Below are 20,533 nucleotides of genomic sequence, written 5' to 3'. Positions count from 1 at the left end.
TGTGTACACTTGTTGGGGGCAGTGCACAAACCTTTCTTCCGGTTCCACGGGGGATCCAGATGTGACCTCTCAGTCAGCAGGGATCGGAGCTGTCTAGGTGAAGGGAGGACACGGTGATCTCCAACTGGAACCCGGGCACCATCAGCTGGAAGGCGATGCTGAAGGGTACAGAGCAGAGAGGGGAGAGCAGATGTTGAGGATCGTTAGGCCAACAATCTGTGCCCTTTGCCTATAGGGAGCCTAGGCTAGTATGCTTCACCTAGGCCGCGCCTGTTCCTTCCTTCTCCCAGGACTAACTGATTTCTTGCCATTTGCCAGGAAAGAAGGCTGGCCATCCCTTACAATATGGTGGACCGCCAAAGGTCAGCAACTCATCTCTCCCATCTCTCATCATAGCCCTTGGTGTGCTGATACACTGTGCTGATGCTCACACAGACACAGCTGATTTCCCCACAACTTGAGCCTCACTCTGCCCATCTACCAGCCATGTTTCCTCAGCTAATGGAGATTGGTTTGGGTCAGTCAGGAGAAAAGGTCACTGAATGACCCTGCTAGGCCGGGAGCCAGTTTCCATAGGCTTGCACGTAAGAATGGGCCAACTGAGTTGGTTCTGTGCCTGACCTCAGATTTCTGTTTACATGGCTGTCATCGAGAAATACTCAGACGCCACCAGATCTCATCATCGGTCCCGGGATGGGCACCTCTCTGTGGAGCCATCGGGATTGGCTCACTCAGTGGCCAGCGTGAGGTCCTCGGGAGACCATAATATAGGAGTCTGCAGCACTATGCTGGGTCCTGGCCGCCTGCTCTAGCGCTATCACTGGGCTAATTCTCTTCCAGAGTCCGCATAAGCCCCAGCCTTTTTGAGGAGACGCTCCATACCTATAAGCAGGTGCCCACAGGAGCTGCGACGCTGTAGTCCTCTGGCCGCCACCGGTTCCACTTGTGGCCATGGAATCCCAGGAGATTTCCATCACAGCAAAACGTGGCCATCACTTGGATCACTTCCCTAGAGGGGAGAAGGCACAGAAGGGCATAGAAATATTGAGACCGGCTGCCAGGTTTGACCATGGTCCCTACTTTTTAGGAGTGGCACATTTCAGGTGCTGCATGTGGGCTTTCTGTCTCAGGGAATGGGCATGGTAGATTTTTTACAGCCAAGGCTGACTCAAAATCCCAGGCAGACCACTGGATGTGCTGCCCTCAATTCTCGGTCACATGACCAAAGAGCCCTCAAGACCTCGCCTCGCACCCCGGGTCCACAAGGGACAGGCACATGCTATGGGCCTCCATCCACAGCTGAGCTGGTCAGGCTGTGCGCATCGGGAATGACCTCAGATCTCTGGATATCCGGCGTTCATGGAGTATCACTCTAACGCCACCAGGTCTCATCATCGGTCGTGGATGGTGGCCCCCTGTCTCCCTGTCCAGCTGCTCTGCCTCAGGTGTTATGGGGTGCTGGGGGGAGGGCGCTGATTCTAGAAAGTTAGATTGTTCTATGCTGAGACCCCTAGGGTCTTCCCATGAGAACCAGGCATAAATAATCACTAACTATCGCACTACTGTGTCCTAATGTGTACTCTTGTTGGGGGCAGTGCACATACCTTTCTTCCGGTTCCACGGGGGATCCAGATGTGACCTCTCAGTCAGCAGGGATCGGAGCTGTCTAGGTGAAGGGAGGACACGGTGATCTCCAACTGGAACCCGGGCACCATCAGCTGGAAGGCGATGCTGAAGGGTACAGAGCAGAGAGGGGAGAGCAGATGTTGAGGATCGTTAGGCCAACAATCTGTGCCCTTTGCCTATAGGGAGCCTAGGCTAGTATGCTTCACCTAGGCCGCGCCTGTTCCTTCCTTCTCCCAGGACTAACTGATTTCTTGCCATTTGCCAGGAAAGAAGGCTGGCCATCCCTTACAATATGGTGGACCGCCAAAGGTCAGCAACTCATCTCTCCCATCTCTCATCATAGCCCTTGGTGTGCTGATACACTGTGCTGATGCTCACACAGACACAGCTGATTTCCCCACAACTTGAGCCTCACTCTGCCCATCTACCAGCCATGTTTCCTCAGCTAATGGAGATTGGTTTGGGTCAGTCAGGAGAAAAGGTCACTGAATGACCCTGCTAGGCCGGGAGCCAGTTTCCATAGGCTTGCACGTAAGAATGGGCCAACTGAGTTGGTTCTGTGCCTGACCTCAGATTTCTGTTTACATGGCTGTCATCGAGAAATACTCAGACGCCACCAGATCTCATCATCGGTCCCGGGATGGGCACCTCTCTGTGGAGCCATCGGGATTGGCTCACTCAGTGGCCAGCGTGAGGTCCTCGGGAGACCATAATATAGGAGTCTGCAGCACTATGCTGGGTCCTGGCCGCCTGCTCTAGCGCTATCACTCGGCTAATTCTCTTCCAGAGTCCGCATAAGCCCCAGCCTTTTTGAGGAGACGCTCCATACCTATAAGCAGGTGCCCACAGGAGCTGCGACGCTGTAGCCCTCTGGCCGCCACCGGTTCCACTTGTGGCCATGGAATCCCAGGAGATTTCCATCACAGCAAAACGTGGCCATCACTTGGATCACTTCCCTAGAGGGGAGAAGGCACAGAAGGGCATAGAAATATTGAGACCGGCTGCCAGGTTTGACCATGGTCCCTACTTTTTAGGAGTGGCACATTTCAGGTGCTGCATGTGGGCTTTCTGTCTCAGGGAATGGGCATGGTAGATTTTTTACAGCCAAGGCTGACTCAAAATCCCAGGCAGACCACTGGATGTGCTGCCCTCAATTCTCGGTCACATGACCAAAGAGCCCTCAAGACCTCGCCTCGCACCCCGGGTCCACAAGGGACAGGCACATGCTATGGGCCTCCATCCACAGCTGAGCTGGTCAGGCTGTGCGCATCGGGAATGACCTCAGATCTCTGGATATCCGGCGTTCATGGAGTATCACTCTAACGCCACCAGGTCTCATCATCGGTCGTGGATGGTGGCCCCCTGTCTCCCTGTCCAGCTGCTCTGCCTCAGGTGTTATGGGGTGCTGGGGGGAGGGCGCTGATTCTAGAAAGTTAGATTGTTCTATGCTGAGACCCCTAGGGTCTTCCCATGAGAACCAGGCATAAATAATCACTAACTATCGCACTACTGTGTCCTAATGTGTACTCTTGTTGGGGGCAGTGCACATACCTTTCTTCCGGTTCCACGGGGGATCCAGATGTGACCTCTCAGTCAGCAGGGATCGGAGCTGTCTAGGTGAAGGGAGGACACGGTGATCTCCAACTGGAACCCGGGCACCATCAGCTGGAAGGCGATGCTGAAGGGTACAGAGCAGAGAGGGGAGAGCAGATGTTGAGGATCGTTAGGCCAACAATCTGTGCCCTTTGCCTATAGGGAGCCTAGGCTAGTATGCTTCACCTAGGCCGCGCCTGTTCCTTCCTTCTCCCAGGACTAACTGATTTCTTGCCATTTGCCAGGAAAGAAGGCTGGCCATCCCTTACAATATGGTGGACCGCCAAAGGTCAGCAACTCATCTCTCCCATCTCTCATCATAGCCCTTGGTGTGCTGATACACTGTGCTGATGCTCACACAGACACAGCTGATTTCCCCACAACTTGAGCCTCACTCTGCCCATCTACCAGCCATGTTTCCTCAGCTAATGGAGATTGGTTTGGGTCAGTCAGGAGAAAAGGTCACTGAATGACCCTGCTAGGCCGGGAGCCAGTTTCCATAGGCTTGCACGTAAGAATGGGCCAACTGAGTTGGTTCTGTGCCTGACCTCAGATTTCTGTTTACATGGCTGTCATCGAGAAATACTCAGACGCCACCAGATCTCATCATCGGTCCCGGGATGGGCACCTCTCTGTGGAGCCATCGGGATTGGCTCACTCAGTGGCCAGCGTGAGGTCCTCGGGAGACCATAATATAGGAGTCTGCAGCACTATGCTGGGTCCTGGCCGCCTGCTCTAGCGCTATCACTGGGCTAATTCTCTTCCAGAGTCCGCATAAGCCCCAGCCTTTTTGAGGAGACGCTCCATACCTATAAGCAGGTGCCCACAGGAGCTGCGACGCTGTAGCCCTCTGGCCGCCACCGGTTCCACTTGTGGCCATGGAATCCCAGGAGATTTCCATCACAGCAAAACGTGGCCATCACTTGGATCACTTCCCTAGAGGGGAGAAGGCACAGAAGGGCATAGAAATATTGAGACCGGCTGCCAGGTTTGACCATGGTCCCTACTTTTTAGGAGTGGCACATTTCAGGTGCTGCATGTGGGCTTTCTGTCTCAGGGAATGGGCATGGTAGATTTTTTACAGCCAAGGCTGACTCAAAATCCCAGGCAGACCACTGGATGTGCTGCCCTCAATTCTCGGTCACATGACCAAAGAGCCCTCAAGACCTCGCCTCGCACCCCGGGTCCACAAGGGACAGGCACATGCTATGGGCCTCCATCCACAGCTGAGCTGGTCAGGCTGTGCGCATCGGGAATGACCTCAGATCTCTGGATATCCGGCGTTCATGGAGTATCACTCTAACGCCACCAGGTCTCATCATCGGTCGTGGATGGTGGCCCCCTGTCTCCCTGTCCAGCTGCTCTGCCTCAGGTGTTATGGGGTGCTGGGGGGAGGGCGCTGATTCTAGAAAGTTAGATTGTTCTATGCTGAGACCCCTAGGGTCTTCCCATGAGAACCAGGCATAAATAATCACTAACTATCGCACTACTGTGTCCTAATGTGTACTCTTGTTGGGGGCAGTGCACATACCTTTCTTCCGGTTCCACGGGGGATCCAGATGTGACCTCTCAGTCAGCAGGGATCGGAGCTGTCTAGGTGAAGGGAGGACACGGTGATCTCCAACTGGAACCCGGGCACCATCAGCTGGAAGGCGATGCTGAAGGGTACAGAGCAGAGAGGGGAGAGCAGATGTTGAGGATCGTTAGGCCAACAATCTGTGCCCTTTGCCTATAGGGAGCCTAGGCTAGTATGCTTCACCTAGGCCGCGCCTGTTCCTTCCTTCTCCCAGGACTAACTGATTTCTTGCCATTTGCCAGGAAAGAAGGCTGGCCATCCCTTACAATATGGTGGACCGCCAAAGGTCAGCAACTCATCTCTCCCATCTCTCATCATAGCCCTTGGTGTGCTGATACACTGTGCTGATGCTCACACAGACACAGCTGATTTCCCCACAACTTGAGCCTCACTCTGCCCATCTACCAGCCATGTTTCCTCAGCTAATGGAGATTGGTTTGGGTCAGTCAGGAGAAAAGGTCACTGAATGACCCTGCTAGGCCGGGAGCCAGTTTCCATAGGCTTGCACGTAAGAATGGGCCAACTGAGTTGGTTCTGTGCCTGACCTCAGATTTCTGTTTACATGGCTGTCATCGAGAAATACTCAGACGCCACCAGATCTCATCATCGGTCCCGGGATGGGCACCTCTCTGTGGAGCCATCGGGATTGGCTCACTCAGTGGCCAGCGTGAGGTCCTCGGGAGACCATAATATAGGAGTCTGCAGCACTATGCTGGGTCCTGGCCGCCTGCTCTAGCGCTATCACTCGGCTAATTCTCTTCCAGAGTCCGCATAAGCCCCAGCCTTTTTGAGGAGACGCTCCATACCTATAAGCAGGTGCCCACAGGAGCTGCGACGCTGTAGCCCTCTGGCCGCCACCGGTTCCACTTGTGGCCATGGAATCCCAGGAGATTTCCATCACAGCAAAACGTGGCCATCACTTGGATCACTTCCCTAGAGGGGAGAAGGCACAGAAGGGCATAGAAATATTGAGACCGGCTGCCAGGTTTGACCATGGTCCCTACTTTTTAGGAGTGGCACATTTCAGGTGCTGCATGTGGGCTTTCTGTCTCAGGGAATGGGCATGGTAGATTTTTTACAGCCAAGGCTGACTCAAAATCCCAGGCAGACCACTGGATGTGCTGCCCTCAATTCTCGGTCACATGACCAAAGAGCCCTCAAGACCTCGCCTCGCACCCCGGGTCCACAAGGGACAGGCACATGCTATGGGCCTCCATCCACAGCTGAGCTGGTCAGGCTGTGCGCATCGGGAATGACCTCAGATCTCTGGATATCCGGCGTTCATGGAGTATCACTCTAACGCCACCAGGTCTCATCATCGGTCGTGGATGGTGGCCCCCTGTCTCCCTGTCCAGCTGCTCTGCCTCAGGTGTTATGGGGTGCTGGGGGGAGGGCGCTGATTCTAGAAAGTTAGATTGTTCTATGCTGAGACCCCTAGGGTCTTCCCATGAGAACCAGGCATAAATAATCACTAACTATCGCACTACTGTGTCCTAATGTGTACTCTTGTTGGGGGCAGTGCACATACCTTTCTTCCGGTTCCACGGGGGATCCAGATGTGACCTCTCAGTCAGCAGGGATCGGAGCTGTCTAGGTGAAGGGAGGACACGGTGATCTCCAACTGGAACCCGGGCACCATCAGCTGGAAGGCGATGCTGAAGGGTACAGAGCAGAGAGGGGAGAGCAGATGTTGAGGATCGTTAGGCCAACAATCTGTGCCCTTTGCCTATAGGGAGCCTAGGCTAGTATGCTTCACCTAGGCCGCGCCTGTTCCTTCCTTCTCCCAGGACTAACTGATTTCTTGCCATTTGCCAGGAAAGAAGGCTGGCCATCCCTTACAATATGGTGGACCGCCAAAGGTCAGCAACTCATCTCTCCCATCTCTCATCATAGCCCTTGGTGTGCTGATACACTGTGCTGATGCTCACACAGACACAGCTGATTTCCCCACAACTTGAGCCTCACTCTGCCCATCTACCAGCCATGTTTCCTCAGCTAATGGAGATTGGTTTGGGTCAGTCAGGAGAAAAGGTCACTGAATGACCCTGCTAGGCCGGGAGCCAGTTTCCATAGGCTTGCACGTAAGAATGGGCCAACTGAGTTGGTTCTGTGCCTGACCTCAGATTTCTGTTTACATGGCTGTCATCGAGAAATACTCAGACGCCACCAGATCTCATCATCGGTCCCGGGATGGGCACCTCTCTGTGGAGCCATCGGGATTGGCTCACTCAGTGGCCAGCGTGAGGTCCTCGGGAGACCATAATATAGGAGTCTGCAGCACTATGCTGGGTCCTGGCCGCCTGCTCTAGCGCTATCACTGGGCTAATTCTCTTCCAGAGTCCGCATAAGCCCCAGCCTTTTTGAGGAGACGCTCCATACCTATAAGCAGGTGCCCACAGGAGCTGCGACGCTGTAGCCCTCTGGCCGCCACCGGTTCCACTTGTGGCCATGGAATCCCAGGAGATTTCCATCACAGCAAAACGTGGCCATCACTTGGATCACTTCCCTAGAGGGGAGAAGGCACAGAAGGGCATAGAAATATTGAGACCGGCTGCCAGGTTTGACCATGGTCCCTACTTTTTAGGAGTGGCACATTTCAGGTGCTGCATGTGGGCTTTCTGTCTCAGGGAATGGGCATGGTAGATTTTTTACAGCCAAGGCTGACTCAAAATCCCAGGCAGACCACTGGATGTGCTGCCCTCAATTCTCGGTCACATGACCAAAGAGCCCTCAAGACCTCGCCTCGCACCCCGGGTCCACAAGGGACAGGCACATGCTATGGGCCTCCATCCACAGCTGAGCTGGTCAGGCTGTGCGCATCGGGAATGACCTCAGATCTCTGGATATCCGGCGTTCATGGAGTATCACTCTAACGCCACCAGGTCTCATCATCGGTCGTGGATGGTGGCCCCCTGTCTCCCTGTCCAGCTGCTCTGCCTCAGGTGTTATGGGGTGCTGGGGGGAGGGCGCTGATTCTAGAAAGTTAGATTGTTCTATGCTGAGACCCCTAGGGTCTTCCCATGAGAACCAGGCATAAATAATCACTAACTATCGCACTACTGTGTCCTAATGTGTACTCTTGTTGGGGGCAGTGCACATACCTTTCTTCCGGTTCCACGGGGGATCCAGATGTGACCTCTCAGTCAGCAGGGATCGGAGCTGTCTAGGTGAAGGGAGGACACGGTGATCTCCAACTGGAACCCGGGCACCATCAGCTGGAAGGCGATGCTGAAGGGTACAGAGCAGAGAGGGGAGAGCAGATGTTGAGGATCGTTAGGCCAACAATCTGTGCCCTTTGCCTATAGGGAGCCTAGGCTAGTATGCTTCACCTAGGCCGCGCCTGTTCCTTCCTTCTCCCAGGACTAACTGATTTCTTGCCATTTGCCAGGAAAGAAGGCTGGCCATCCCTTACAATATGGTGGACCGCCAAAGGTCAGCAACTCATCTCTCCCATCTCTCATCATAGCCCTTGGTGTGCTGATACACTGTGCTGATGCTCACACAGACACAGCTGATTTCCCCACAACTTGAGCCTCACTCTGCCCATCTACCAGCCATGTTTCCTCAGCTAATGGAGATTGGTTTGGGTCAGTCAGGAGAAAAGGTCACTGAATGACCCTGCTAGGCCGGGAGCCAGTTTCCATAGGCTTGCACGTAAGAATGGGCCAACTGAGTTGGTTCTGTGCCTGACCTCAGATTTCTGTTTACATGGCTGTCATCGAGAAATACTCAGACGCCACCAGATCTCATCATCGGTCCCGGGATGGGCACCTCTCTGTGGAGCCATCGGGATTGGCTCACTCAGTGGCCAGCGTGAGGTCCTCGGGAGACCATAATATAGGAGTCTGCAGCACTATGCTGGGTCCTGGCCGCCTGCTCTAGCGCTATCACTCGGCTAATTCTCTTCCAGAGTCCGCATAAGCCCCAGCCTTTTTGAGGAGACGCTCCATACCTATAAGCAGGTGCCCACAGGAGCTGCGACGCTGTAGCCCTCTGGCCGCCACCGGTTCCACTTGTGGCCATGGAATCCCAGGAGATTTCCATCACAGCAAAACGTGGCCATCACTTGGATCACTTCCCTAGAGGGGAGAAGGCACAGAAGGGCATAGAAATATTGAGACCGGCTGCCAGGTTTGACCATGGTCCCTACTTTTTAGGAGTGGCACATTTCAGGTGCTGCATGTGGGCTTTCTGTCTCAGGGAATGGGCATGGTAGATTTTTTACAGCCAAGGCTGACTCAAAATCCCAGGCAGACCACTGGATGTGCTGCCCTCAATTCTCGGTCACATGACCAAAGAGCCCTCAAGACCTCGCCTCGCACCCCGGGTCCACAAGGGACAGGCACATGCTATGGGCCTCCATCCACAGCTGAGCTGGTCAGGCTGTGCGCATCGGGAATGACCTCAGATCTCTGGATATCCGGCGTTCATGGAGTATCACTCTAACGCCACCAGGTCTCATCATCGGTCGTGGATGGTGGCCCCCTGTCTCCCTGTCCAGCTGCTCTGCCTCAGGTGTTATGGGGTGCTGGGGGGAGGGCGCTGATTCTAGAAAGTTAGATTGTTCTATGCTGAGACCCCTAGGGTCTTCCCATGAGAACCAGGCATAAATAATCACTAACTATCGCACTACTGTGTCCTAATGTGTACACTTGTTGGGGGCAGTGCACAAACCTTTCTTCCGGTTCCATGGGGGATCCAGATGTGACCTCTCAGTCAGCAGGGATCGGAGCTGTCTAGGTGAAGGGAGGACACGGTGATCTCCAACTGGAACCCGGGCACCATCAGCTGGAAGGCGATGCTGAAGGGTACAGAGCAGAGAGGGGAGAGCAGATGTTGAGGATCGTTAGGCCAACAATCTGTGCCCTTTGCCTATAGGGAGCCTAGGCTAGTATGCTTCACCTAGGCCGCGCCTGTTCCTTCCTTCTCCCAGGACTAACTGATTTCTTGCCATTTGCCAGGAAAGAAGGCTGGCCATCCCTTACAATATGGTGGACCGCCAAAGGTCAGCAACTCATCTCTCCCATCTCTCATCATAGCCCTTGGTGTGCTGATACACTGTGCTGATGCTCACACAGACACAGCTGATTTCCCCACAACTTGAGCCTCACTCTGCCCATCTACCAGCCATGTTTCCTCAGCTAATGGAGATTGGTTTGGGTCAGTCAGGAGAAAAGGTCACTGAATGACCCTGCTAGGCCGGGAGCCAGTTTCCATAGGCTTGCACGTAAGAATGGGCCAACTGAGTTGGTTCTGTGCCTGACCTCAGATTTCTGTTTACATGGCTGTCATCGAGAAATACTCAGACGCCACCAGATCTCATCATCGGTCCCGGGATGGGCACCTCTCTGTGGAGCCATCGGGATTGGCTCACTCAGTGGCCAGCGTGAGGTCCTCGGGAGACCATAATATAGGAGTCTGCAGCACTATGCTGGGTCCTGGCCGCCTGCTCTAGCGCTATCACTCGGCTAATTCTCTTCCAGAGTCCGCATAAGCCCCAGCCTTTTTGAGGAGACGCTCCATACCTATAAGCAGGTGCCCACAGGAGCTGCGACGCTGTAGCCCTCTGGCCGCCACCGGTTCCACTTGTGGCCATGGAATCCCAGGAGATTTCCATCACAGCAAAACGTGGCCATCACTTGGATCACTTCCCTAGAGGGGAGAAGGCACAGAAGGGCATAGAAATATTGAGACCGGCTGCCAGGTTTGACCATGGTCCCTACTTTTTAGGAGTGGCACATTTCAGGTGCTGCATGTGGGCTTTCTGTCTCAGGGAATGGGCATGGTAGATTTTTTACAGCCAAGGCTGACTCAAAATCCCAGGCAGACCACTGGATGTGCTGCCCTCAATTCTCGGTCACATGACCAAAGAGCCCTCAAGACCTCGCCTCGCACCCCGGGTCCACAAGGGACAGGCACATGCTATGGGCCTCCATCCACAGCTGAGCTGGTCAGGCTGTGCGCATCGGGAATGACCTCAGATCTCTGGATATCCGGCGTTCATGGAGTATCACTCTAACGCCACCAGGTCTCATCATCGGTCGTGGATGGTGGCCCCCTGTCTCCCTGTCCAGCTGCTCTGCCTCAGGTGTTATGGGGTGCTGGGGGGAGGGCGCTGATTCTAGAAAGTTAGATTGTTCTATGCTGAGACCCCTAGGGTCTTCCCATGAGAACCAGGCATAAATAATCACTAACTATCGCACTACTGTGTCCTAATGTGTACTCTTGTTGGGGGCAGTGCACATACCTTTCTTCCGGTTCCACGGGGGATCCAGATGTGACCTCTCAGTCAGCAGGGATCGGAGCTGTCTAGGTGAAGGGAGGACACGGTGATCTCCAACTGGAACCCGGGCACCATCAGCTGGAAGGCGATGCTGAAGGGTACAGAGCAGAGAGGGGAGAGCAGATGTTGAGGATCGTTAGGCCAACAATCTGTGCCCTTTGCCTATAGGGAGCCTAGGCTAGTATGCTTCACCTAGGCCGCGCCTGTTCCTTCCTTCTCCCAGGACTAACTGATTTCTTGCCATTTGCCAGGAAAGAAGGCTGGCCATCCCTTACAATATGGTGGACCGCCAAAGGTCAGCAACTCATCTCTCCCATCTCTCATCATAGCCCTTGGTGTGCTGATACACTGTGCTGATGCTCACACAGACACAGCTGATTTCCCCACAACTTGAGCCTCACTCTGCCCATCTACCAGCCATGTTTCCTCAGCTAATGGAGATTGGTTTGGGTCAGTCAGGAGAAAAGGTCACTGAATGACCCTGCTAGGCCGGGAGCCAGTTTCCATAGGCTTGCACGTAAGAATGGGCCAACTGAGTTGGTTCTGTGCCTGACCTCAGATTTCTGTTTACATGGCTGTCATCGAGAAATACTCAGACGCCACCAGATCTCATCATCGGTCCCGGGATGGGCACCTCTCTGTGGAGCCATCGGGATTGGCTCACTCAGTGGCCAGCGTGAGGTCCTCGGGAGACCATAATATAGGAGTCTGCAGCACTATGCTGGGTCCTGGCCGCCTGCTCTACCGCTATCACTGGGCTAATTCTCTTCCAGAGTCCGCATAAGCCCCAGCCTTTTTGAGGAGACGCTCCATACCTATAAGCAGGTGCCCACAGGAGCTGCGACGCTGTAGCCCTCTGGCCGCCACCGGTTCCACTTGTGGCCATGGAATCCCAGGAGATTTCCATCACAGCAAAACGTGGCCATCACTTGGATCACTTCCCTAGAGGGGAGAAGGCACAGAAGGGCATAGAAATATTGAGACCGGCTGCCAGGTTTGACCATGGTCCCTACTTTTTAGGAGTGGCACATTTCAGGTGCTGCATGTGGGCTTTCTGTCTCAGGGAATGGGCATGGTAGATTTTTTACAGCCAAGGCTGACTCAAAATCCCAGGCAGACCACTGGATGTGCTGCCCTCAATTCTCGGTCACATGACCAAAGAGCCCTCAAGACCTCGCCTCGCACCCCGGGTCCACAAGGGACAGGCACATGCTATGGGCCTCCATCCACAGCTGAGCTGGTCAGGCTGTGCGCATCGGGAATGACCTCAGATCTCTGGATATCCGGCGTTCATGGAGTATCACTCTAACGCCACCAGGTCTCATCATCGGTCGTGGATGGTGGCCCCCTGTCTCCCTGTCCAGCTGCTCTGCCTCAGGTGTTATGGGGTGCTGGGGGGAGGGCGCTGATTCTAGAAAGTTAGATTGTTCTATGCTGAGACCCCTAGGGTCTTCCCATGAGAACCAGGCATAAATAATCACTAACTATCGCACTACTGTGTCCTAATGTGTACTCTTGTTGGGGGCAGTGCACATACCTTTCTTCCGGTTCCACGGGGGATCCAGATGTGACCTCTCAGTCAGCAGGGATCGGAGCTGTCTAGGTGAAGGGAGGACACGGTGATCTCCAACTGGAACCCGGGCACCATCAGCTGGAAGGCGATGCTGAAGGGTACAGAGCAGAGAGGGGAGAGCAGATGTTGAGGATCGTTAGGCCAACAATCTGTGCCCTTTGCCTATAGGGAGCCTAGGCTAGTATGCTTCACCTAGGCCGCGCCTGTTCCTTCCTTCTCCCAGGACTAACTGATTTCTTGCCATTTGCCAGGAAAGAAGGCTGGCCATCCCTTACAATATGGTGGACCGCCAAAGGTCAGCAACTCATCTCTCCCATCTCTCATCATAGCCCTTGGTGTGCTGATACACTGTGCTGATGCTCACACAGACACAGCTGATTTCCCCACAACTTGAGCCTCACTCTGCCCATCTACCAGCCATGTTTCCTCAGCTAATGGAGATTGGTTTGGGTCAGTCAGGAGAAAAGGTCACTGAATGACCCTGCTAGGCCGGGAGCCAGTTTCCATAGGCTTGCACGTAAGAATGGGCCAACTGAGTTGGTTCTGTGCCTGACCTCAGATTTCTGTTTACATGGCTGTCATCGAGAAATACTCAGACGCCACCAGATCTCATCATCGGTCCCGGGATGGGCACCTCTCTGTGGAGCCATCGGGATTGGCTCACTCAGTGGCCAGCGTGAGGTCCTCGGGAGACCATAATATAGGAGTCTGCAGCACTATGCTGGGTCCTGGCCGCCTGCTCTACCGCTATCACTGGGCTAATTCTCTTCCAGAGTCCGCATAAGCCCCAGCCTTTTTGAGGAGACGCTCCATACCTATAAGCAGGTGCCCACAGGAGCTGCGACGCTGTAGCCCTCTGGCCGCCACCGGTTCCACTTGTGGCCATGGAATCCCAGGAGATTTCCATCACAGCAAAACGTGGCCATCACTTGGATCACTTCCCTAGAGGGGAGAAGGCACAGAAGGGCATAGAAATATTGAGACCGGCTGCCAGGTTTGACCATGGTCCCTACTTTTTAGGAGTGGCACATTTCAGGTGCTGCATGTGGGCTTTCTGTCTCAGGGAATGGGCATGGTAGATTTTTTACAGCCAAGGCTGACTCAAAATCCCAGGCAGACCACTGGATGTGCTGCCCTCAATTCTCGGTCACATGACCAAAGAGCCCTCAAGACCTCGCCTCGCACCCCGGGTCCACAAGGGACAGGCACATGCTATGGGCCTCCATCCACAGCTGAGCTGGTCAGGCTGTGCGCATCGGGAATGACCTCAGATCTCTGGATATCCGGCGTTCATGGAGTATCACTCTAACGCCACCAGGTCTCATCATCGGTCGTGGATGGTGGCCCCCTGTCTCCCTGTCCAGCTGCTCTGCCTCAGGTGTTATGGGGTGCTGGGGGGAGGGCGCTGATTCTAGAAAGTTAGATTGTTCTATGCTGAGACCCCTAGGGTCTTCCCATGAGAACCAGGCATAAATAATCACTAACTATCGCACTACTGTGTCCTAATGTGTACTCTTGTTGGGGGCAGTGCACATACCTTTCTTCCGGTTCCACGGGGGATCCAGATGTGACCTCTCAGTCAGCAGGGATCGGAGCTGTCTAGGTGAAGGGAGGACACGGTGATCTCCAACTGGAACCCGGGCACCATCAGCTGGAAGGCGATGCTGAAGGGTACAGAGCAGAGAGGGGAGAGCAGATGTTGAGGATCGTTAGGCCAACAATCTGTGCCCTTTGCCTATAGGGAGCCTAGGCTAGTATGCTTCACCTAGGCCGCGCCTGTTCCTTCCTTCTCCCAGGACTAACTGATTTCTTGCCATTTGCCAGGAAAGAAGGCTGGCCATCCCTTACAATATGGTGGACCGCCAAAGGTCAGCAACTCATCTCTCCCATCTCTCATCATAGCCCTTGGTGTGCTGATACACTGTGCTGATGCTCACACAGACACAGCTGATTTCCCCACAACTTGAGCCTCACTCTGCCCATCTACCAGCCATGTTTCCTCAGCTAATGGAGATTGGTTTGGGTCAGTCAGGAGAAAAGGTCACTGAATGACCCTGCTAGGCCGGGAGCCAGTTTCCATAGGCTTGCACGTAAGAATGGGCCAACTGAGTTGGTTCTGTGCCTGACCTCAGATTTCTGTTTACATGGCTGTCATCGAGAAATACTCAGACGCCACCAGATCTCATCATCGGTCCCGGGATGGGCACCTCTCTGTGGAGCCATCGGGATTGGCTCACTCAGTGGCCAGCGTGAGGTCCTCGGGAGACCATAATATAGGAGTCTGCAGCACTATGCTGGGTCCTGGCCGCCTGCTCTACCGCTATCACTGGGCTAATTCTCTTCCAGAGTCCGCATAAGCCCCAGCCTTTTTGAGGAGACGCTCCATACCTATAAGCAGGTGCCCACAGGAGCTGCGACGCTGTAGCCCTCTGGCCGCCACCGGTTCCACTTGTGGCCATGGAATCCCAGGAGATTTCCATCACAGCAAAACGTGGCCATCACTTGGATCACTTCCCTAGAGGGGAGAAGGCACAGAAGGGCATAGAAATATTGAGACCGGCTGCCAGGTTTGACCATGGTCCCTACTTTTTAGGAGTGGCACATTTCAGGTGCTGCATGTGGGCTTTCTGTCTCAGGGAATGGGCATGGTAGATTTTTTACAGCCAAGGCTGACTCAAAATCCCAGGCAGACCACTGGATGTGCTGCCCTCAATTCTCGGTCACATGACCAAAGAGCCCTCAAGACCTCGCCTCGCACCCCGGGTCCACAAGGGACAGGCACATGCTATGGGCCTCCATCCACAGCTGAGCTGGTCAGGCTGTGCGCATCGGGAATGACCTCAGATCTCTGGATATCCGGCGTTCATGGAGTATCACTCTAACGCCACCAGGTCTCATCATCGGTCGTGGATGGTGGCCCCCTGTCTCCCTGTCCAGCTGCTCTGCCTCAGGTGTTATGGGGTGCTGGGGGGAGGGCGCTGATTCTAGAAAGTTAGATTGTTCTATGCTGAGACCCCTAGGGTCTTCCCATGAGAACCAGGCATAAATAATCACTAACTATCGCACTACTGTGTCCTAATGTGTACACTTGTTGGGGGCAGTGCACAAACCTTTCTTCCGGTTCCACGGGGGATCCAGATGTGACCTCTCAGTCAGCAGGGATCGGAGCTGTCTAGGTGAAGGGAGGACACGGTGATCTCCAACTGGAACCCGGGCACCATCAGCTGGAAGGCGATGCTGAAGGGTACAGAGCAGAGAGGGGAGAGCAGATGTTGAGGATCGTTAGGCCAACAATCTGTGCCCTTTGCCTATAGGGAGCCTAGGCTAGTATGCTTCACCTAGGCCGCGCCTGTTCCTTCCTTCTCCCAGGACTAACTGATTTCTTGCCATTTGCCAGGAAAGAAGGCTGGCCATCCCTTACAATATGGTGGACCGCCAAAGGTCAGCAACTCATCTCTCCCATCTCTCATCATAGCCCTTGGTGTGCTGATACACTGTGCTGATGCTCACACAGACACAGCTGATTTCCCCACAACTTGAGCCTCACTCTGCCCATCTACCAGCCATGTTTCCTCAGCTAATGGAGATTGGTTTGGGTCAGTCAGGAGAAAAGGTCACTGAATGACCCTGCTAGGCCGGGAGCCAGTTTCCATAGGCTTGCACGTAAGAATGGGCCAACTGAGTTGGTTCTGTGCCTGACCTCAGATTTCTGTTTACATGGCTGTCATCGAGAAATACTCAGACGCCACCAGATCTCATCATCGGTCCCGGGATGGGCACCTCTCTGTGGAGCCATCGGGATTGGCTCACTCAGTGGCCAGCGTGAGGTCCTCGGGAGACCATAATATAGGAGTCTGCAGCACTATGCTGGGTCCTGGCCGCCTGCTCTAGCGCTATCACTCGGCTAATTCTCTTCCAGAGTCCGCATAAGCCCCAGCCTTTTTGAGGAGACGCTCCATACCTATAAGCAGGTGCCCACAGGAGCTGCGACGCTGTAGCCCTCTGGCCGCCACCGGTTCCACTTGTGGCCATGGAATCCCAGGAGATTTCCATCACAGCAAAACGTGGCCATCACTTGGATCACTTCCCTAGAGGGGAGAAGGCACAGAAGGGCATAGAAATATTGAGACCGGCTGCCAGGTTTGACCATGGTCCCTACTTTTTAGGAGTGGCACATTTCAGGTGCTGCATGTGGGCTTTCTGTCTCAGGGAATGGGCATGGTAGATTTTTTACAGCCAAGGCTGACTCAAAATCCCAGGCAGACCACTGGATGTGCTGCCCTCAATTCTCGGTCACATGACCAAAGAGCCCTCAAGACCTCGCCTCGCACCCCGGGTCCACAAGGGACAGGCACATGCTATGGGCCTCCATCCACAGCTGAGCTGGTCAGGCTGTGCGCATCGGGAATGACCTCAGATCTCTGGATATCCGGCGTTCATGGAGTATCACTCTAACGCCACCAGGTCTCATCATCGGTCGTGGATGGTGGCCCCCTGTCTCCCTGTCCAGCTGCTCTGCCTCAGGTGTTATGGGGTGCTGGGGGGAGGGCGCTGATTCTAGAAAGTTAGATTGTTCTATGCTGAGACCCCTAGGGTCTTCCCATGAGAACCAGGCATAAATAATCACTAACTATCGCACTACTGTGTCCTAATGTGTACTCTTGTTGGGGGCAGTGCACATACCTTTCTTCCGGTTCCACGGGGGATCCAGATGTGACCTCTCAGTCAGCAGGGATCGGAGCTGTCTAGGTGAAGGGAGGACACGGTGATCTCCAACTGGAACCCGGGCACCATCAGCTGGAAGGCGATGCTGAAGGGTACAGAGCAGAGAGGGGAGAGCAGATGTTGAGGATCGTTAGGCCAACAATCTGTGCCCTTTGCCTATAGGGAGCCTAGGCTAGTATGCTTCACCTAGGCCGCGCCTGTTCCTTCCTTCTCCCAGGACTAACTGATTTCTTGCCATTTGCCAGGAAAGAAGGCTGGCCATCCCTTACAATATGGTGGACCGCCAAAGGTCAGCAACTCATCTCTCCCATCTCTCATCATAGCCCTTGGTGTGCTGATACACTGTGCTGATGCTCACACAGACACAGCTGATTTCCCCACAACTTGAGCCTCACTCTGCCCATCTACCAGCCATGTTTCCTCAGCTAATGGAGATTGGTTTGGGTCAGTCAGGAGAAAAGGTCACTGAATGACCCTGCTAGGCCGGGAGCCAGTTTCCATAGGCTTGCACGTAAGAATGGGCCAACTGAGTTGGTTCTGTGCCTGACCTCAGATTTCTGTTTACATGGCTGTCATCGAGAAATACTCAGACGCCACCAGATCTCATCATCGGTCCCGGGATGGGCACCTCTCTGTGGAGCCATCGGGATTGGCTCACTCAGTGGCCAGCGTGAGGTCCTCGGGAGACCATAATATAGGAGTCTGCAGCACTATGCTGGGTCCTGGCCGCCTGCTCTACCGCTATCACTGGGCTAATTCTCTTCCAGAGTCCGCATAAGCCCCAGCCTTTTTGAGGAGACGCTCCATACCTATAAGCAGGTGCCCACAGGAGCTGCGACGCTGTAGCCCTCTGGCCGCCACCGGTTCCACTTGTGGCCATGGAATCCCAGGAGATTTCCATCACAGCAAAACGTGGCCATCACTTGGATCACTTCCCTAGAGGGGAGAAGGCACAGAAGGGCATAGAAATATTGAGACCGGCTGCCAGGTTTGACCATGGTCCCTACTTTTTAGGAGTGGCACATTTCAGGTGCTGCATGTGGGCTTTCTGTCTCAGGGAATGGGCATGGTAGATTTTTTACAGCCAAGGCTGACTCAAAATCCCAGGCAGACCACTGGATGTGCTGCCCTCAATTCTCGGTCACATGACCAAAGAGCCCTCAAGACCTCGCCTCGCACCCCGGGTCCACAAGGGACAGGCACATGCTATGGGCCTCCATCCACAGCTGAGCTGGTCAGGCTGTGCGCATCGGGAATGACCTCAGATCTCTGGATATCCGGCGTTCATGGAGTATCACTCTAACGCCACCAGGTCTCATCATCGGTCGTGGATGGTGGCCCCCTGTCTCCCTGTCCAGCTGCTCTGCCTCAGGTGTTATGGGGTGCTGGGGGGAGGGCGCTGATTCTAGAAAGTTAGATTGTTCTATGCTGAGACCCCTAGGGTCTTCCCATGAGAACCAGGCATAAATAATCACTAACTATCGCACTACTGTGTCCTAATGTGTACTCTTGTTGGGGGCAGTGCACATACCTTTCTTCCGGTTCCACGGGGGATCCAGATGTGACCTCTCAGTCAGCAGGGATCGGAGCTGTCTAGGTGAAGGGAGGACACGGTGATCTCCAACTGGAACCCGGGCACCATCAGCTGGAAGGCGATGCTGAAGGGTACAGAGCAGAGAGGGGAGAGCAGATGTTGAGGATCGTTAGGCCAACAATCTGTGCCCTTTGCCTATAGGGAGCCTAGGCTAGTATGCTTCACCTAGGCCGCGCCTGTTCCTTCCTTCTCCCAGGACTAACTGATTTCTTGCCATTTGCCAGGAAAGAAGGCTGGCCATCCCTTACAATATGGTGGACCGCCAAAGGTCAGCAACTCATCTCTCCCATCTCTCATCATAGCCCTTGGTGTGCTGATACACTGTGCTGATGCTCACACAGACACAGCTGATTTCCCCACAACTTGAGCCTCACTCTGCCCATCTACCAGCCATGTTTCCTCAGCTAATGGAGATTGGTTTGGGTCAGTCAGGAGAAAAGGTCACTGAATGACCCTGCTAGGCCGGGAGCCAGTTTCCATAGGCTTGCACGTAAGAATGGGCCAACTGAGTTGGTTCTGTGCCTGACCTCAGATTTCTGTTTACATGGCTGTCATCGAGAAATACTCAGACGCCACCAGATCTCATCATCGGTCCCGGGATGGGCACCTCTCTGTGGAGCCATCGGGATTGGCTCACTCAGTGGCCAGCGTGAGGTCCTCGGGAGACCATAATATAGGAGTCTGCAGCACTATGCTGGGTCCTGGCCGCCTGCTCTACCGCTATCACTGGGCTAATTCTCTTCCAGAGTCCGCATAAGCCCCAGCCTTTTTGAGGAGACGCTCCATACCTATAAGCAGGTGCCCACAGGAGCTGCGACGCTGTAGCCCTCTGGCCGCCACCGGTTCCACTTGTGGCCATGGAATCCCAGGAGATTTCCATCACAGCAAAACGTGGCCATCACTTGGATCACTTCCCTAGAGGGGAGAAGGCACAGAAGGGCATAGAAATATTGAGACCGGCTGCCAGGTTTGACCATGGTCCCTACTTTTTAGGAGTGGCACATTTCAGGTGCTGCATGTGGGCTTTCTGTCTCAGGGAATGGGCATGGTAGATTTTTTACAGCCAAGGCTGACTCAAAATCCCAGGCAGACCACTGGATGTGCTGCCCTCAATTCTCGGTCACATGACCAAAGAGCCCTCAAGACCTCGCCTCGCACCCCGGGTCCACAAGGGACAGGCACATGCTATGGGCCTCCATCCACAGCTGAGCTGGTCAGGCTGTGCGCATCGGGAATGACCTCAGATCTCTGGATATCCGGCGTTCATGGAGTATCACTCTAACGCCACCAGGTCTCATCATCGGTCGTGGATGGTGGCCCCCTGTCTCCCTGTCCAGCTGCTCTGCCTCAGGTGTTATGGGGTGCTGGGGGGAGGGCGCTGATTCTAGAAAGTTAGATTGTTCTATGCTGAGACCCCTAGGGTCTTCCCATGAGAACCAGGCATAAATAATCACTAACTATCGCACTACTGTGTCCTAATGTGTACTCTTGTTGGGGGCAGTGCACATACCTTTCTTCCGGTTCCACGGGGGATCCAGATGTGACCTCTCAGTCAGCAGGGAT

The 20,533-nt window shown here is 54.3% G+C and overlaps 26 non-coding genes across 26 annotated transcripts; all 26 read right to left on the bottom strand.

Annotated features, from left to right (window-relative positions):
- Window positions 1-615: 615 nt before the first annotated feature.
- Window positions 616-690, bottom strand: LOC132655584 (small nucleolar RNA SNORD113/SNORD114 family). The gene has a single exon (XR_009593377.1). It is a non-coding gene; the product is annotated as a small nucleolar RNA SNORD113/SNORD114 family (small nucleolar RNA).
- A 637-nt stretch (window positions 691-1,327) lies between these two features.
- LOC132655621 (small nucleolar RNA SNORD113/SNORD114 family) lies at window positions 1,328-1,402 on the bottom strand. Its single transcript, XR_009593414.1, has one exon. It is a non-coding gene; the product is annotated as a small nucleolar RNA SNORD113/SNORD114 family (small nucleolar RNA).
- Window positions 1,403-2,188: 786 nt separating this feature from the next.
- LOC132655583 (small nucleolar RNA SNORD113/SNORD114 family) lies at window positions 2,189-2,263 on the bottom strand. Its single transcript, XR_009593376.1, has one exon. It is a non-coding gene; the product is annotated as a small nucleolar RNA SNORD113/SNORD114 family (small nucleolar RNA).
- Window positions 2,264-2,900: 637 nt separating this feature from the next.
- LOC132655620 (small nucleolar RNA SNORD113/SNORD114 family) lies at window positions 2,901-2,975 on the bottom strand. The gene has a single exon (XR_009593413.1). It is a non-coding gene; the product is annotated as a small nucleolar RNA SNORD113/SNORD114 family (small nucleolar RNA).
- A 786-nt stretch (window positions 2,976-3,761) lies between these two features.
- Window positions 3,762-3,836, bottom strand: LOC132655582 (small nucleolar RNA SNORD113/SNORD114 family). Its single transcript, XR_009593375.1, has one exon. It is a non-coding gene; the product is annotated as a small nucleolar RNA SNORD113/SNORD114 family (small nucleolar RNA).
- Window positions 3,837-4,473: 637 nt separating this feature from the next.
- Window positions 4,474-4,548, bottom strand: LOC132655619 (small nucleolar RNA SNORD113/SNORD114 family). Its single transcript, XR_009593412.1, has one exon. It is a non-coding gene; the product is annotated as a small nucleolar RNA SNORD113/SNORD114 family (small nucleolar RNA).
- Window positions 4,549-5,334: 786 nt separating this feature from the next.
- On the bottom strand, window positions 5,335-5,409 carry LOC132655581 (small nucleolar RNA SNORD113/SNORD114 family). The gene has a single exon (XR_009593374.1). It is a non-coding gene; the product is annotated as a small nucleolar RNA SNORD113/SNORD114 family (small nucleolar RNA).
- Window positions 5,410-6,046: 637 nt separating this feature from the next.
- On the bottom strand, window positions 6,047-6,121 carry LOC132655617 (small nucleolar RNA SNORD113/SNORD114 family). Its single transcript, XR_009593410.1, has one exon. It is a non-coding gene; the product is annotated as a small nucleolar RNA SNORD113/SNORD114 family (small nucleolar RNA).
- Window positions 6,122-6,907: 786 nt separating this feature from the next.
- Window positions 6,908-6,982, bottom strand: LOC132655580 (small nucleolar RNA SNORD113/SNORD114 family). The gene has a single exon (XR_009593373.1). It is a non-coding gene; the product is annotated as a small nucleolar RNA SNORD113/SNORD114 family (small nucleolar RNA).
- A 637-nt stretch (window positions 6,983-7,619) lies between these two features.
- LOC132655616 (small nucleolar RNA SNORD113/SNORD114 family) lies at window positions 7,620-7,694 on the bottom strand. Its single transcript, XR_009593409.1, has one exon. It is a non-coding gene; the product is annotated as a small nucleolar RNA SNORD113/SNORD114 family (small nucleolar RNA).
- Window positions 7,695-8,480: 786 nt separating this feature from the next.
- LOC132655578 (small nucleolar RNA SNORD113/SNORD114 family) lies at window positions 8,481-8,555 on the bottom strand. Its single transcript, XR_009593372.1, has one exon. It is a non-coding gene; the product is annotated as a small nucleolar RNA SNORD113/SNORD114 family (small nucleolar RNA).
- A 637-nt stretch (window positions 8,556-9,192) lies between these two features.
- On the bottom strand, window positions 9,193-9,267 carry LOC132655615 (small nucleolar RNA SNORD113/SNORD114 family). The gene has a single exon (XR_009593408.1). It is a non-coding gene; the product is annotated as a small nucleolar RNA SNORD113/SNORD114 family (small nucleolar RNA).
- Window positions 9,268-10,053: 786 nt separating this feature from the next.
- On the bottom strand, window positions 10,054-10,128 carry LOC132655577 (small nucleolar RNA SNORD113/SNORD114 family). Its single transcript, XR_009593371.1, has one exon. It is a non-coding gene; the product is annotated as a small nucleolar RNA SNORD113/SNORD114 family (small nucleolar RNA).
- Window positions 10,129-10,765: 637 nt separating this feature from the next.
- Window positions 10,766-10,840, bottom strand: LOC132655614 (small nucleolar RNA SNORD113/SNORD114 family). Its single transcript, XR_009593407.1, has one exon. It is a non-coding gene; the product is annotated as a small nucleolar RNA SNORD113/SNORD114 family (small nucleolar RNA).
- A 786-nt stretch (window positions 10,841-11,626) lies between these two features.
- Window positions 11,627-11,701, bottom strand: LOC132655576 (small nucleolar RNA SNORD113/SNORD114 family). The gene has a single exon (XR_009593370.1). It is a non-coding gene; the product is annotated as a small nucleolar RNA SNORD113/SNORD114 family (small nucleolar RNA).
- Window positions 11,702-12,338: 637 nt separating this feature from the next.
- Window positions 12,339-12,413, bottom strand: LOC132655613 (small nucleolar RNA SNORD113/SNORD114 family). The gene has a single exon (XR_009593406.1). It is a non-coding gene; the product is annotated as a small nucleolar RNA SNORD113/SNORD114 family (small nucleolar RNA).
- A 786-nt stretch (window positions 12,414-13,199) lies between these two features.
- Window positions 13,200-13,274, bottom strand: LOC132655575 (small nucleolar RNA SNORD113/SNORD114 family). The gene has a single exon (XR_009593369.1). It is a non-coding gene; the product is annotated as a small nucleolar RNA SNORD113/SNORD114 family (small nucleolar RNA).
- Window positions 13,275-13,911: 637 nt separating this feature from the next.
- LOC132655612 (small nucleolar RNA SNORD113/SNORD114 family) lies at window positions 13,912-13,986 on the bottom strand. The gene has a single exon (XR_009593405.1). It is a non-coding gene; the product is annotated as a small nucleolar RNA SNORD113/SNORD114 family (small nucleolar RNA).
- A 786-nt stretch (window positions 13,987-14,772) lies between these two features.
- On the bottom strand, window positions 14,773-14,847 carry LOC132655574 (small nucleolar RNA SNORD113/SNORD114 family). The gene has a single exon (XR_009593368.1). It is a non-coding gene; the product is annotated as a small nucleolar RNA SNORD113/SNORD114 family (small nucleolar RNA).
- Window positions 14,848-15,484: 637 nt separating this feature from the next.
- LOC132655611 (small nucleolar RNA SNORD113/SNORD114 family) lies at window positions 15,485-15,559 on the bottom strand. Its single transcript, XR_009593404.1, has one exon. It is a non-coding gene; the product is annotated as a small nucleolar RNA SNORD113/SNORD114 family (small nucleolar RNA).
- Window positions 15,560-16,345: 786 nt separating this feature from the next.
- Window positions 16,346-16,420, bottom strand: LOC132655572 (small nucleolar RNA SNORD113/SNORD114 family). The gene has a single exon (XR_009593366.1). It is a non-coding gene; the product is annotated as a small nucleolar RNA SNORD113/SNORD114 family (small nucleolar RNA).
- A 637-nt stretch (window positions 16,421-17,057) lies between these two features.
- LOC132655610 (small nucleolar RNA SNORD113/SNORD114 family) lies at window positions 17,058-17,132 on the bottom strand. The gene has a single exon (XR_009593403.1). It is a non-coding gene; the product is annotated as a small nucleolar RNA SNORD113/SNORD114 family (small nucleolar RNA).
- A 786-nt stretch (window positions 17,133-17,918) lies between these two features.
- LOC132655571 (small nucleolar RNA SNORD113/SNORD114 family) lies at window positions 17,919-17,993 on the bottom strand. The gene has a single exon (XR_009593365.1). It is a non-coding gene; the product is annotated as a small nucleolar RNA SNORD113/SNORD114 family (small nucleolar RNA).
- A 637-nt stretch (window positions 17,994-18,630) lies between these two features.
- Window positions 18,631-18,705, bottom strand: LOC132655609 (small nucleolar RNA SNORD113/SNORD114 family). The gene has a single exon (XR_009593402.1). It is a non-coding gene; the product is annotated as a small nucleolar RNA SNORD113/SNORD114 family (small nucleolar RNA).
- Window positions 18,706-19,491: 786 nt separating this feature from the next.
- Window positions 19,492-19,566, bottom strand: LOC132655570 (small nucleolar RNA SNORD113/SNORD114 family). The gene has a single exon (XR_009593364.1). It is a non-coding gene; the product is annotated as a small nucleolar RNA SNORD113/SNORD114 family (small nucleolar RNA).
- Window positions 19,567-20,203: 637 nt separating this feature from the next.
- On the bottom strand, window positions 20,204-20,278 carry LOC132655608 (small nucleolar RNA SNORD113/SNORD114 family). The gene has a single exon (XR_009593401.1). It is a non-coding gene; the product is annotated as a small nucleolar RNA SNORD113/SNORD114 family (small nucleolar RNA).
- Between the last annotated feature and the right edge of the window lie 255 nt (window positions 20,279-20,533).

This window comes from Meriones unguiculatus, chromosome 7 (assembly GCF_030254825.1).
Source record: "Meriones unguiculatus strain TT.TT164.6M chromosome 7, Bangor_MerUng_6.1, whole genome shotgun sequence".
In the NCBI taxonomy this organism is placed as follows: Eukaryota; Metazoa; Chordata; class Mammalia; order Rodentia; family Muridae; genus Meriones; species Meriones unguiculatus.
Note: the sequence above shows the minus strand (reverse complement) of the source record. Positions and strands in the feature narration are given on the sequence as shown.